The following is a 14,396-nucleotide window of genomic DNA, read 5'->3' as shown; positions in this document are numbered from 1 at the left end:
CTGGCTAACAGGAAAAACCACAGGTAGGCTTAGGGGGTGGTGTTCGCAAAAGAAAAATCTAGAAGCATCTCACTCTTCCACCTGCAAGCCTGCTTTACCACCAAGAAGTCTCTTTTGGGAGGCATTGGCATGAACAGTAGACAGGAGGGTCAGACCAGAGAAGCCCCATTACCCAAGATCTCTGACACTATTACCATCCCGGCTGAATCATCTTCAACATCCAAAGAGAGACTACATAGAGATGACTAGTTTTGGAATGCATACTTCCCTGTGGAGGGAGGACAGCCATTCCTCATCAGGAAATGGGGTGACATTGGAGGCTCAGAAATTCTGTGTATAGTCTACAGGCAGCAAGAGACTAACTGTCCAACTTCCAGTGGAGAAGGCAACCTGGAAAGGCTGGGTTAAATCAAGTCTGCTTCTAGCTCTTTCAGCCATGACCCACAAAGAGAAACACATTTTACGTTGAAACCCAATATACACATACACAAATCTGAGTTGTCATCAATTGCAAGATAAACCATAATTTTACCACTGAGAAAGAAAAAATGTTGTCTATAACAAAACTCATCCTGATTTAAGAGATTTATGATGAAAAAATGTATATCTTATATGGAATGCTACATCTTAGATGGAATATAGAGAACGTTTCAAGCATCAATACTAATCTTTATTATGTGTAGTCCACTTTGATATTTACTACTCTCTTCTACTCTATTTAATGTCATTTCTCCCCAAAACACCAGTAATGGCCCATTCAATTGATTTCAAATCCATTAATGGGTGGCAAGCTACAATTTGAAAAACACTGGATTAGAATTAAGGTACAGGACTTCTGGATAATTTTATTGAGAACTCTGAAAAGTTGAAATGGAATCTACTGGTAGGACAACTGTAATTATGGTACAGCATATCAGTACCCATCTCTGGGCTGAATAGCTAGAAACCTGAGGGAGACCAGAGTGTAGATATTGCTATGGGAATCATTCAAGACACCCGTGCTGTGCTGCGGATATGCATGGCTATAATTAAGCCACGAGACATGTCAGCCAGGGCATTTCTGAGTGCTGATTCGTGCATGCCTCCTGTATGTTGTAAGGCATGTGTCCAAACTTAGAGCGACCGAAAGGCCCTAAAAAAGCGCAATACTTCTTCCCTGTAACACCCTTGCCCGGGGTGTTGGGCTATTCTTTATAAACCTGGTTGAAGAAGGAAAATACCCTAACTTGTTTTATAAGTTCTTCCAGATCCAAGTATAATGGCCAATCAGAACCTTACTTTGGTGCCATAGTTATACTCCTAGTTTGGAATCATATCTGTTCTATTCACATGAGAGTCCAGGGAGAAGTCAGATGAGGGTTTATTAGTTGGCCTACTTGAACACTTTGCTATGCACTGAGCCTCATTTGAGGGAGATGTTAGCTGAGGCATGCAGATTACTGGATGACTTTCTATAGGAATTACAGACAAGTTGAACACCTTATCAAGAGTTTAACCAGAAGGTTAAAACCTGGGGCTTCAGAAGCAGATTAGAGCTTTTATTGATCCCAACGAAGTCTTCCTCTTTCTCTGGCAGTTCAGGCCTAATTGCTTTGTCCTTTGATATTTGTTTTAGTTCTCCTTTGTCAGTTAACACCCTGCTTCTCATAAAATATGACCATATGAAATGTACATATCCATATCTCAATGATTATCTGAAATGCGACTGTTTGGATCCTTGACTCACCTCACTCCACATTTTCCCTTTGGCCCCAGCCAAGAGGATAACTAGAGGTTGAGATCCAGCTCAGGCTTGTCCAATGAGCATCCTGGCACAAAGCGTCTTCTGCTTGGGGGGAGAGGCCCCTTTTTGAGTTTGTACCAAGAGACCATATGTATTAGTGGAGGGCCCTGTAAATGGGGAGAGAAGAGGTGAAACAGTCATTAGTTCTATCATATTTCAAATCTATCATAAGAACATGTAGAGTTGGACGAAGGCTCAGATTTCTGAATTAAAATACCAAGTGATTCCATAGAGCGGGACGATATTTAGGAAGATCTGAGAGTGATTTGAAATTTAAATAAGTGTTACCATAAGAATAATCATCATTATTCTTTAATAAACGATGTCACTTTTACTATAAAACTAAGATCTTACTGTAACACAGTGGTCAAGAAATCCACAGCCCTGGGTCCAAATTCTACAGGTGCCCCTTACCACCTGTGTGGTCTTGGGGACAGTGTTCAACTTCCACTGAACTCAGAATTCTCATCTATTAATTGAAAGTAATTATGCCTACTTCATAAGATTGTTCTGAAGAGTAAATGAGATCATACATATAAAATGTCTGGCACAAGGCTTAGCATTACTGTTGTATAATCATGCTTTCTAGAGTAGAATTTGTTAGAAGTACAGGTACTAAAATAAAACAAAACAGCAAGGACTAGAATCTGTTTGAGAGTAGGATTTGTTGCAGCCTACTATGGTGTTTGATTCCAAGGAACACCAAGGAGGGGGGAAGCCAAGGAGGAAGTTGAGAATTAAATTGTCCACCAAAGATGCAATCAGAATAAGGAGAGTAATCAAAAAGTGCTCGCTGCCTAAGTGCTTCTAGGTGAAGGAGGGAAGGCAGACTGGAGAACAGAGAAAAAATCTAGTAGATTCAACAACCTCTATTTTCCAGTTGACTTTGCCGTGAAAATCACAGAAAATGGCAGTATCTGTGAGATATTACAACCCTCATTTTTTACACAATCACATGTTAATATTTCTCCTGTTGACTATATTGTAAAATTCACACAATTTCAGTTTTGGTCCAAAAACTTCAAATTTCCCTCTGGTGACCTTACAGAGCACACCTCCCTTGAATGCTTTCCTGACTCTACAGTATTAAATTAATGTTGGGTGAAACTAGGAATTCATCTGATCCCCCTATTCTGACCTTGGTTCTGAGGCAGGAGATAGATGGGCCCTCAGGGCAAACGTTTTGATTTCGTTCCTTGTGGACCGATACTCCAAGATGGGAATAACAGGACAACTGAGAGAGAAGGCTGGGCCCTGCCCAGATAGAAGATAAGAGACCACATATTCCTCATTCTCAAAGTCAGGAGACCTCCGCAACTACACATGTGTAGAAAGGCTCCTTGATGGTCAAAAGGGGAGTGACGCCAAGTGGTCAAACCTACCCATAGGCCTCTTCGGTAGACTCCATCTTGGCTAAGAGATGTGCACGCACACATGGGAAAATCCTGAGATACACCAAATATGGACTCTGAACCAGGCAAATCAAAATGATTGGTCAAAGGAAACCCAGAAGAAATGCCCCATAGAAGTGATTCAAACTGCCACAAGGGCGCGACTCTCTCTCTGAGCCCGCCCGTGTGTCTATCCACACATACTGTACTTCTTTTTTTCTTCCTAATAAATTCTTTACTTGTTTCACTACTTTCCGTCTTTGCAGGAATTCTTTTTCTGCAAAGCTGTAGGGCCAGGGCCTTGTCACTGACCACTAGCCTAGTGGCTAGAATTCGGTGCTCTCACCCCTGTAACCTGACCTCAGTCACTGGCTGGGAACTGAAACCCTGCTTCAAGCCACTGCAGGCCAAGGCCACCTGAGATCAGTTCTTGGTCATTCCTTATACATTCCTATATATTTTATAGCCTGTGTCCTGAAAAATCCATTCTCAGTACACAGTTCATATGCCCCTTAAGAACAGAATAATGAAGAGATAGTCCCATCTAATCCCACAGTCTGCTAAGGATCCTCCAGTTACCTGGGATCAGACATGGGTCCTCTGGTCCAGGATAGATCCTGTAGGTTTGGTGTTGTTTGTGTATATTCCTACCAGGGGAATCCACTACATGAGAGCTCCTTCAATCTATGAGTTCACATGGAGAGATAAATAAAGAAGCACTCTGGGTGTTTTCATTATTGTCATTATATTTATCATCCTGGTAGAGAGGACTCAGAAAGCCACAACCATGTCTTCCTCTGCTCAGATGTCATTATTACCAAAAGACGTTGCAGCAAACATACAAAAGCAGGATTTCTCAACACAGTCTAAAGAGGCAAGGTAAAAAGGATAAATCACCTCCATCCTGGACCCTTAGCTTGTAATTTCTGACATCAATGACGACGAAGGCAAGTTTACTACCTCAGTTGCTGCATTTGTTCTCACACTATGCCATCTTCCGATGCCAGCTTAACTTAATATTTTTCAAATCATTTTGACCACCTCATGCCATCCAAACTCCAAAGGAAATAGTATCTATGCCCCAACTCTGAGGACACGTGGTTGTGGGTCAGCCCTCTTCCAGAAGGTCACCACTGTGTAATTCAGATTTAGGCCACTTTATGTAACTGTTAGTCCTCTCACTCCAGAATCCATCTGGGATCAATTCAGCCTATGATAGCAACACTGTTCTTTGGAATAGTTGGCCAGGACTGGTTTTCTTAGTTTAACATGTAAGAGACCCACTTCTCCAAAAGTGTTAGGTTGAAAAATCTGTTACAAATAAAAACCATGAGAGAGTCAAATCAGGCCAATTGTATCTATCCAGGAATGATGAGAGGGCACATTTTTTTCGATACATGAAAGGGCTAAATGAGTGCTCAGTAATACTAACACCGGGAAACCTTAGGATCAAGACAAATCAAAACTATTCCAAATGAGTCTGATTCATGTTAAATATTTCCTGTCTCACTGACCAACAGTCCATGTTAAAACCAGTCCTAACTCCTTTTGGAAGTCTTGTGCTGTTACCCACATGAAAGGTAATGTAAGAATTTTGACTGGTGATGCAAGATTGCTAATTCTCATTGGGTAGTTCTCCCCATTAGTCAGAGATCAGCCATGCCAACTTGGAGGTCTTACATGATTTGTGGCGGGCTGCCATTGGGAACTGGCTGTCAAACACTAGCACTAACGGAAATATAGTCTAAAGGCCAAATCCATCCCTTGCTTACATGGGGACAGTTCCTAACCACACAAGGAAGCTTCAACTGCATCCCAAGTTCTGAGATCTCCAGTCTTTTCTTTGTGACCACCTTCTTCTCATCATCAGCAAATCCCCACTGACAATCTCTCTCTCTTTTCCCTTGGAAAATGCCAAAATACTCCCAAGAGAAAATACTATTTTTCTAAATTCTTAGTTGAATTGGAAAGGAGAGATTTGAGATTTAAAATTCATGGCAGGTGCCCAGAATAGAGTCTGCGTTTCCACAGAGCTGGAACTCCTGGCTCGGGGTCTCTTCCCTCTGCCGTCACTGAACTTCCCCGGAGCCCGAGGGGAGGGTGGCCTCACAGAGGCTGCGGGCTCTGGAGGGGCCTCACCAGCCAAAACCATGACGATCCTTGGGACCGCGGGCCAGCCGTGTGGAGGACAGCTCTTGGTGCTCCAGGCAGGCGTCAGTGCTCTGCCACTGAGCTGGGAGAGCCAAGTTCAGGACACTGGTCCACAAGAGACCTTCCAGCTCCACGTAATATCAAATGGCGAAAATCTCCCAGAGATCTCCATCTCAATGCCAAGACTCAGCTCCACTCAACGACCAGCAAGCTACAGTGAAGGACACCCTATGCCAAAAAACTAGCAAGACAGGAACACAACCCCATCCATTAGCACAGAGGCTGCCTAAAATCATAATAAGGCCACAGACACCCCAAAACACACCACCGGATGCGGTCATGCCCACCAGAAAGACAAGATCCAGCCTCATCCACCAGAATACAGGCACTAGTCCCCTCCACCAGGAAGCCTACACACCCACTGAACCAACCTTAGCCACTGGGGACAGACACCAAAAACAATGGAAACTACAAATCTGCAGTCTAGGAAAAGGAGACCCCAAACAATAAGATAAGCAAAATGAGAAGACAGAGAAACACACAGCACATGAAGGAGCAAGATAAAAACCCACCAGACCTAACAAATGAGGAGGAAATAGGCAGTCTACCTGAAAAAGAATTCAGAGTAATGATAGTAAAGATGATGCAAAATCTTGGAAATAGAATGGAGAAAATACAAGAAACGTTTAACAAGGACCTAGAAGAACTAAAGAGCAAACAAACAGAGATGAACCACACAATAAATGAAATTAAAAATTCTCTAGAAGGGATCAATAGCAAAATAACTGAAGCAGAAGAACGGATAAGTGACCTGGAAGATAAAATAGTAGAAATAACTACTGCAGAGCAGAATAAAGAAAAAAGAATGAAAAGAATTGAGGACAGTCTCAGAGACTTCTGGGACAACATTAAACACACCAACATTCGAAATATAGGGGTCCCAGAAGAAGAAGAGAAAAAGAAAGGGACTGAGAAAATATGTGAAGAGATTACAGTTGAAAACTTCTCTAATATGGGAAAGGAAATAGTTAACCAAGTCCAGGAAGCACAGAGAGTCCCATACAGGATAAATCCAAGGAGAAACATTCCAAGACACATATTAATCAAACCATCAAAAATTAAATACAAAGAACAAATTTTAAAAGTAGCAAGGGAAAAACAACAAGTAACACATAAGGGAATCCTCATAAGGTTAAAAGCTGATCTTTCAGCAGAAACTCTGCAAGCCAGAAGGGAGTGGCAGGACATATTTAAAGTGATGAAAGAGAAAAACCTACAACCAAGATTACTGTACCCAGCAAGGATCTCATTCAGATTTGACGGAGAAATTAAAAGCTTCACAGACAAGCAAAAGCTAAAAGAATTCAGCACCACCAAACCAGCTTTACAACAAATGCTAAAGGAACTTCTCTAAGCAGGAAACACAAGAGAAGGAAAAGACCTACAATAACAAACCCAAAACCATTAAGAAAATGGGAATAGGAACATACATATCAATAATTACCTTAAATGTAAATGAATTAAATGCTCCAACCAAAAGACACAGACTGGCTGAATGTATACAAAAACAAGACCTGTATATATGCTGTCCTCAAGAGACCCACTTCAGACCTAGGGACACACACAGACTGGAAGTGAGGGGATGGAAAAAGATATTCCATGCAAATGGAAATCAAAAGAAAGCTGGAGTAGCAATTCTCCAATCAGACAAAATAGACTTTAAAACAAAGACTATTAGAAGAGAGAAAGAAGGACACTACACAATGATCAAGGACACTACATAATGATCACTACATAATGATCAAGGACACTACAAATTGATCAATCCAAGAAGAAGATATAACAATTGTAAATATTTATGCACCCAACATAGGAGCACCTCCATACATAAGGCAAACACTAACAGCCATAAGAAGGGAAATCGACAGTAACACAATCATAGTAGGGGACTTTAACACCCCACTTTCACCAATGGACAGATCATCCAAAATGAAAATAAATAAGAAAACACAAGCTTTAAATGATATATTAAACAAGGTGGACTTAATTGATATTTATAGGACATTCCATCCAAAAACAACAGAATACACATTCTTCTCAAGTGCTCATAGAATATTCTCCAGGATAGATCATATCTTGAGTCAGAAATCAAGCCTTGGTAAATTTAAGAAAGTTGAAATCATATCAAGTATTTTTCTGACCACGACGCTATGAGACTAGATATCAATTACAGGAAAAAATCTGTAAGAAATACAAACACACTGAGTCTAAACAACACACTACTTAATAATCAAGAGATCACTGAAGAAATCAAAGAGGAAATCAAAAAACACCTAGAAACAAATGACAATGAAAACACGATGACCCAAAACCTATGGGATGCAGCAGAAGAAGTTCTAAGAGGGAAGTTTATAGCTATACAAGCCTACTTTAAGAAACGAGAAGCATTTCAAATAAACAACCTAAACTTACACCGAAAGCAATTAGAGAAAGAAGAACAAAAAAAACGAAAGTTAAGAGAAGGAAAGAAATCATAAAGATCAGATCAGAAATAAATGAAGAAGAAATGAAGGAAACGATAGCAAAGATCAATAAAAGTAAAAGCTGGTTGTTTGAGAAGATAAAGAAAATTGATAAACCATTAGCCAGACTCATCAAGAAAAAAAGGGAGAAGACTCAAATCAATAGAATTAGAAATGAAAAAGAAGAAGTAACAACTGACACTGCAGAAATATAAAGCATCATGAGAGATTACTACAAGCAACTATATGCCAATAAAATGGACAACCTGGAAGAAATGGACAAATTCTTAGAAATGTACAACCTTCTGATACTGAACCAGGAAGAAATAGAAAATATGAACAGCCCAATCACAAGCACTGAAATTGAAACTGTGATTAAATATCTTCCAACAAACAAAAGCCCAGGACCAGATGGCTTCACAGTCGAATTCTATCAAACATTTAGAGAAGAGCTAACATCTACCCTTCTCAAACTCTTCCAAAATATAGCAGAGGAAGGAACACTCCCAAACTCATTCTACGAGGTCACCATCACCCTGATACGAAAACCAGACAAAGATGTCACAACGAAAGAAAACTACAGGCCAATATCACTGATGAACATAGATGCAAAAATCCTCAACAAAATATTAACAAATAGAATCCAACAGCACATTAAAAGGATCATACATTATGATCAAGTGGGGTTTATCCCAGGAATGCAAGGACTCTTCAATATACGCAAATCAATCAACATGATACACCATATTAACAAATTGAAGGAGAAAAACCATATGATCATCTCAATAGATGCAGAGAAAGCTTTCGACAATATTCAACACGCATTTACAATAAAAACCCTCTGGAAAGTAGGCATAGAAGGAAAGTTCCTCAACATAGTAAAGGCCATATATGACAAACCCACAGCCAACATCGTCCTCAATGGTGAAAAACTGAAACCATTTCCACTAAGATCAGGAACAAGACAACGTTTCCCACTCTCACAACTATTATTCAGCATAGTTTTGGAAGTTTTCACCACAGAAGTCAGAGAAGAAAAAGAAATAAAAGGAATTCAAATCAGAAAAGAAGAAGTAAAGCTGTCACTGTTTGCAGATGACATGATACTATACATAGAGAATCCTAAAGATGCTACAGAAAACTACTAGAGCTAATCAATGAATTTGGTAAAGTAGCAGGATACAAAATTAATGCACAGAAATCTCTTGCGATCCTATACACTAATGATGAAAAATCTGAATGAGAAATTAAGAAAACATTCCCATTTACCATTGCAACAGAAAGAATAAAATACCTAGGGATAAACCTACCTAAGGAGACAAAAGACCTGTATGCAGAAAACTATAAGACACTGATGAAAGAAATTAAAGATGAGACAAACAGATGGAGAGATATACCATGTTCTTGGTTTGGAAGAATCAACATTGTGAAAATGACTATACTACCCAAAGCAATCTACAGATTCAATGCAATCCCTATCAAACTACCACTGGCATTTTTCACAGAACTAGAATAAAAAATTTCACAATTTGTATGGAAACACAAAAGACCCCGAATAGCCAGAGCAACCTTGAGTAAGAAAAACGGAGCTGGAGGAATCAGGCTCCCTGACTTCAGACTATACTACAAAGCTACAGTAATAAAGACAGTATGGTAGTGGCACAAAAACAGAAATATCGATCAATGGCACAGTATAGAAAGCCCAGAGATAAACCCACACACATATGGTCACCTTATCTTTGATAAAGGAGGCAAGAATATACAGTGGAGAAAAGACAGCCTCTTCAATAAGTGGTGCTGGGAAAACTGGACAGCTACATGTAAAAGAATGAAATTAGAACACTTTCTAACACCATGCACAAAAATATACTCCAAATGGATTAAAGACCTAAATGTAAGGCCAGACACCATCAAACTCTTAGAGGAAAACATAGTCAGAACACTGTATGACATAAACCACAGCAAGGTCCTTTTGACCCACCTCCTAGAGAAATGTAAATAAAAACAAAAATAAACAAATGGGACCTAATGAAACTTAAAAGCTTTTGCACAGCAAAGGAAACAATAAACAAGACGAAAAGACAACCCTCAGAATGGGAGAAAATACTTTCAAACAAATCAACGGACAAAGGATTAATCTCCAAAATATACAAGCAGCTCATGCAACATGCAGTCAATATCAAAAAAACAAACAACCCAATCTAAAAATGGGCAGAAGACCTAAATAGACATTTCTCCAAAGAAGACACACAGATTGCCAACAAACACATGAAAGAATGCTCAACATCATTAATCATTAGAGAAATGCAAATCAAAACTACAATGAGATATCATCTCACACTGGTCAGAATGGCCATGATCAAAAAATCTACAAATAATAAATGCTGGAGAGGGTGTGGAGAAACCTCTTGCACTGTTGGTGGGAATGTAAATTGATACAGCCACTATGGAGAACAGTATGGAGGTTCCTTAAAAAACTACAAATAGAACTACCATATGACCCAGCAATCCCACTACTTGGCATATACCCTGATAAAACCAGAATTCAAAAAGAGTCATGTACCAAAATGTTCATTGCAGCTCTATTTACAATAGCCCGGAGATGGAAACAACCTAAGTGCCCATCATCGGATGAATGGATAAAGAAGATGTGGCACATATATACAATGGAATATTACTCAGCCATAAAAAGAAACGAAATTGAGCTATTTGTAATGAGATGGATAGACCCAGAGTCTGTCATACAGAGTGAAGTAAGTCAGAAAGAAAAAGACAAATACTGTATGCTAACACATATATATGGAATTTAAGAAAAAAAATGTCATGAAGAACCTAGGGGTAAGACAGGAATAAAGACACAGACCTACTGGAGAACAGACTGGAGGATATGGGGATGGGGAAGGGTGAGCTGTGACAGGGCAAGAGAGAGGCATGGACATATATACACTAACAAACGTAAGGTAGATAGCTAGTGGGAAGCAGCCGCATGGCACAGGGATATCGGCTCGGTGCTTTGTGACCGCCTGGAGGGGTGGGATAGGGAGGGTGGGAGGGAGGGAGACAGAAGAGGGGAGAGATATGGGAACATATGTATATGTATAACTGATTCACTTTGTTATAAAGCAGAAACTAACACACCATTGTAAAACAATTATACCCCAATAAAGATGTTAAAAAAAAAAAAGATGTGGCATATATATACAATGGAATATTACTCAGCCATAAAAAGGAACGAAACTGAGTTATTTACAGTGAGGTGGATGGACTTAGAGACTGTCATACAGAGTGAAGTAAGTCGGAAAGAGAAAAACAAATACCATATGCTAACACATATATATGGAATCTAAAAAAAGTAAAAGAAAAAGTAAAAGAAAATGGTCAGAAGATCCTAGGGGCAAGACGGGAATAAAGATGCAGACCTACTAGAGAATGGACTTGAGGATACAGGGAAGGGGAAGGGTAAACTGGGACAAAGTAAGAGAGTGGCATGGACATATATACACTACCAACCATAAAATAGATAGCTAGTGGGAAGCAGCCGCATAGCACAGGGAGATCAGCTCAGTGCTTTGTGACCACCTACAGGGGTGGGATAGGGAGGGTGGGAGGGAGAGAGATGCAAGAGGGAAGAGATATGGGGACATATGTATATATATAACTGATTCACTTTGTTATAAAGTAGAAAATGATACACCATTGTAAAGCAATTATACTCTAATAAAGATGTTTAAAAATAAAAAAATAAAAATAAATAAATAAAATAAAATTCATGGCAGAGGCAGACTCATTCAGTACACCTTCAAAGGCTATGATTTGGGCTAATGAGAAAATAGGCCAATCATACATGGGAGGTATTCTGTACCCTCCTTTGCTGAAAATCTATTTCAAGAAGCCAGAAATACACATCCAGGAATAAACAGGCTGGCTCTTTCCAATGTCTTCTCAACTGACAGTTCAAGTGGTATGATAGTGATGTTCGGGTAAAGGTTGTAGATTAGCATGCCAAACACAAGTAAAACAGGGCCAACACCATCAGGGATGTCTATAAGCAATTCCCCTGCTTCCGATCTGAAGAAACCCAACTAGAGGCCTGTCATAGAGTCTATACAAGTGCCTAGAGAAATCTATGAAACCCAGAGAGCTATGTATCTTGGTGAGCCAACTCTAATTCACATGCAGCAATTAAAAACCCTCCTTCTTCCTCTGCCCCATGGCAAAAAGTGAGTCTGTTCCATCTTTTTACAATGATTGCTGTTACTTTCCAGCATAACTATAATCTTATTTTGTAAATCCTATTCCTGACACACCTCAAACCATCTGTCTATTCTTCTTGGGTTAGCTTGGGGCTGTTTAGCAAATGTATGGCATTACCTGTAAGTGGAATATTTTTGAGGAGAGTACATGCCCCTTCTATGTTGCCATGGCTGCTAGGTGTTCCTAAATAATCTCCTTTGGTTCTTCCTCTAAACCCAATATGCCTTTAGTAATTTTTAATACGTGTAAAATAAGGGCCAAGAGACAAAAGGCACGCAGGCAACTATTTGGGTTTAAGATTCAAAGTAATTTTGCACGTGCTCTTGAATACAAAAAAATCAGTTGAAATTTTACTAATAAATTACACATGTCAATTTGAGAAAAAAAGTTAGCCTGTGTTTCAGATTCAGACTTGCCAAGAATTTTAGGAAAAAAGGTGATAAAATCTGAGTGGTAGAAATTCCACCATTCTTGTCCTTGTGGAGCTGGGCCAGGTTCTCACCAAATCTCTTCAATTTATCTCTCCTTTATCATTTTACCATTTCTCCCGTGTTTAGAACTACAAGAGGTTGGTAAAGGCCTTAGAACTCCAAACTAGAGAAGGATATGTTGATTCAAAGAGCACAGATACACAGGGACAAACATGAGAAAAGATAACTCACATCATTAGTAACCAAAGGAATACAGAATAAAATAATAATGAGATTACTGTTGGCTCCCCAGAATGGCAAAGATTAAAAACAGGGAAAACATTTAGTGAGGCTGCGGGGAAATGGGTACTCTTAGACACTGCTGGAGAAAATAGAGTTTTTACAACCCTCGCAGAGGCACTCTGGAAGAATCTAGCAAAAACTTCCTGGTTCACATCTTTCATATCTTTACCTTTACTTCTAAGTCTCTATTCTAGAGAAATTACTAGCATGTATACACACATGCAAAAAAAAATGTGAGTACAGAAATATTGATAGCAGCATTGTTTAAAAGATCCAAAAATTGAAAACAACCTATCAATAGGGAAATGGCTAAACTACAGCTGATCTACCTGATGGAATCTTGCTTTCATTAAAATGAATGAGGCAGTTCGGCATCATCTGACGTGAAAAGATTGCTAAGTAATTAAGACAGCAATTTGCAGAACATTAATATGTTCCAATTTATGGAAAACGATACAATTTCTAGGTCTGTAACAAGAGATTAAAATGAAACTCTTTTTCAGCTTTGTCTAAGGCTCCAAGAGACTCAGAACAAAGCAATAGGTGATTAGGGCTCTCACATTTCAAAATGAGCTGCTAGACAGCCTAGACGGACTTGGAAAGGAGGCATCCACTACAACGGTTAGCCCATCACCCACCTCAAGAGTAGAAAAGGACTGAAATTGACAAGGCTGAGAAAGAATTTCTTTAGAATGATATGTTGGGGTAGTACTTCCATCTTTACCTCAATCTAAATAAGGGGCGCTTCAAGGAGATTGCTCAGAACACTGGAGTGTATAGGAGTACTGACTAATCTATGATCAAAATTCATCTACTGGCAAGACACTGGATCCAGCGGCCCAGGGAGGGCCAGGCACTGAAGGCACTGCATTGAAGCAGACTGCCCTCCTCCTAAGGGCAGCAGCCAAACTGCATGTATGTCCTCTCTGGACCACATGTGAGGAAGCCAGCCAGGATCACTTTAAAAGGGGCCCCACCTGTAGAGATGCAGTCAGCACTCCCTGCTCATATCCTTCTGATCTCTTGATGATATTCGCACACCTGCTCCAGGGGTTAGCTTTCATTCTCCCCGGCAACACCTGTATCTTTTATCAGAGGATGCCCTCAAGCTGTCGGAACCCCTCATGTGCAGAGAGCCAGAGAGCCTGGGGATTTTGCTTGGGACTTGAAAGGACTGGAGGAATTGTTATCTAGATGAGTATCCAAGAAAGTTGAAGTGAACCTGCTTATCACATTGATAGAGACAGCAAAGGGAATCTGTTTTCTACCTGTACTCTATCGAGTCCCACTCCTTCAATACAATGTTGACAATTACACATAGATAACCTGAGAAAAGTCTGGAAGTTTACCCACAAAACCAACTGTGATCTCTAGAGATCAGAATGATTAGGGTCGAATGATAAGAACTTGTACATTGCATTCTATACATTTGTCTATAGTTTGATTTCTAAAAACAACAAATAAATATGCTCATCTTTCTGGTAAACACAACCTTAAGATCTATAGAGACACACATACATTCATTGTATAAGAATTCAGAAAAGAAAACAGACAAACCATAAACATAACTCCACTCCTCTCA

The 14,396-nt window shown here is 39.7% G+C and overlaps 1 long non-coding RNA gene across 1 annotated transcript in view; it reads right to left on the bottom strand.

Annotated features, from left to right (window-relative positions):
• Positions 1-1,753: 1,753 nt before the first annotated feature.
• Positions 1,754-14,396, bottom strand: part of LOC307184486 — a 146,197-nt gene continuing 133,554 nt past the window's right edge. Inside the window, exon 3 of the long non-coding RNA XR_013827727.1 lies at positions 1,754-1,890. This is a non-coding gene — a long non-coding RNA (uncharacterized lncRNA). The remainder of the gene's footprint in view (positions 1,891-14,396) is intronic.

Source organism: Stenella coeruleoalba, assembly GCF_951394435.1.
Source record: "Stenella coeruleoalba genome assembly, chromosome: 3".
Classification (NCBI taxonomy): Eukaryota; Metazoa; Chordata; class Mammalia; order Artiodactyla; family Delphinidae; genus Stenella; species Stenella coeruleoalba.
This window is presented reverse-complemented; position numbering and strand designations above follow the sequence as displayed.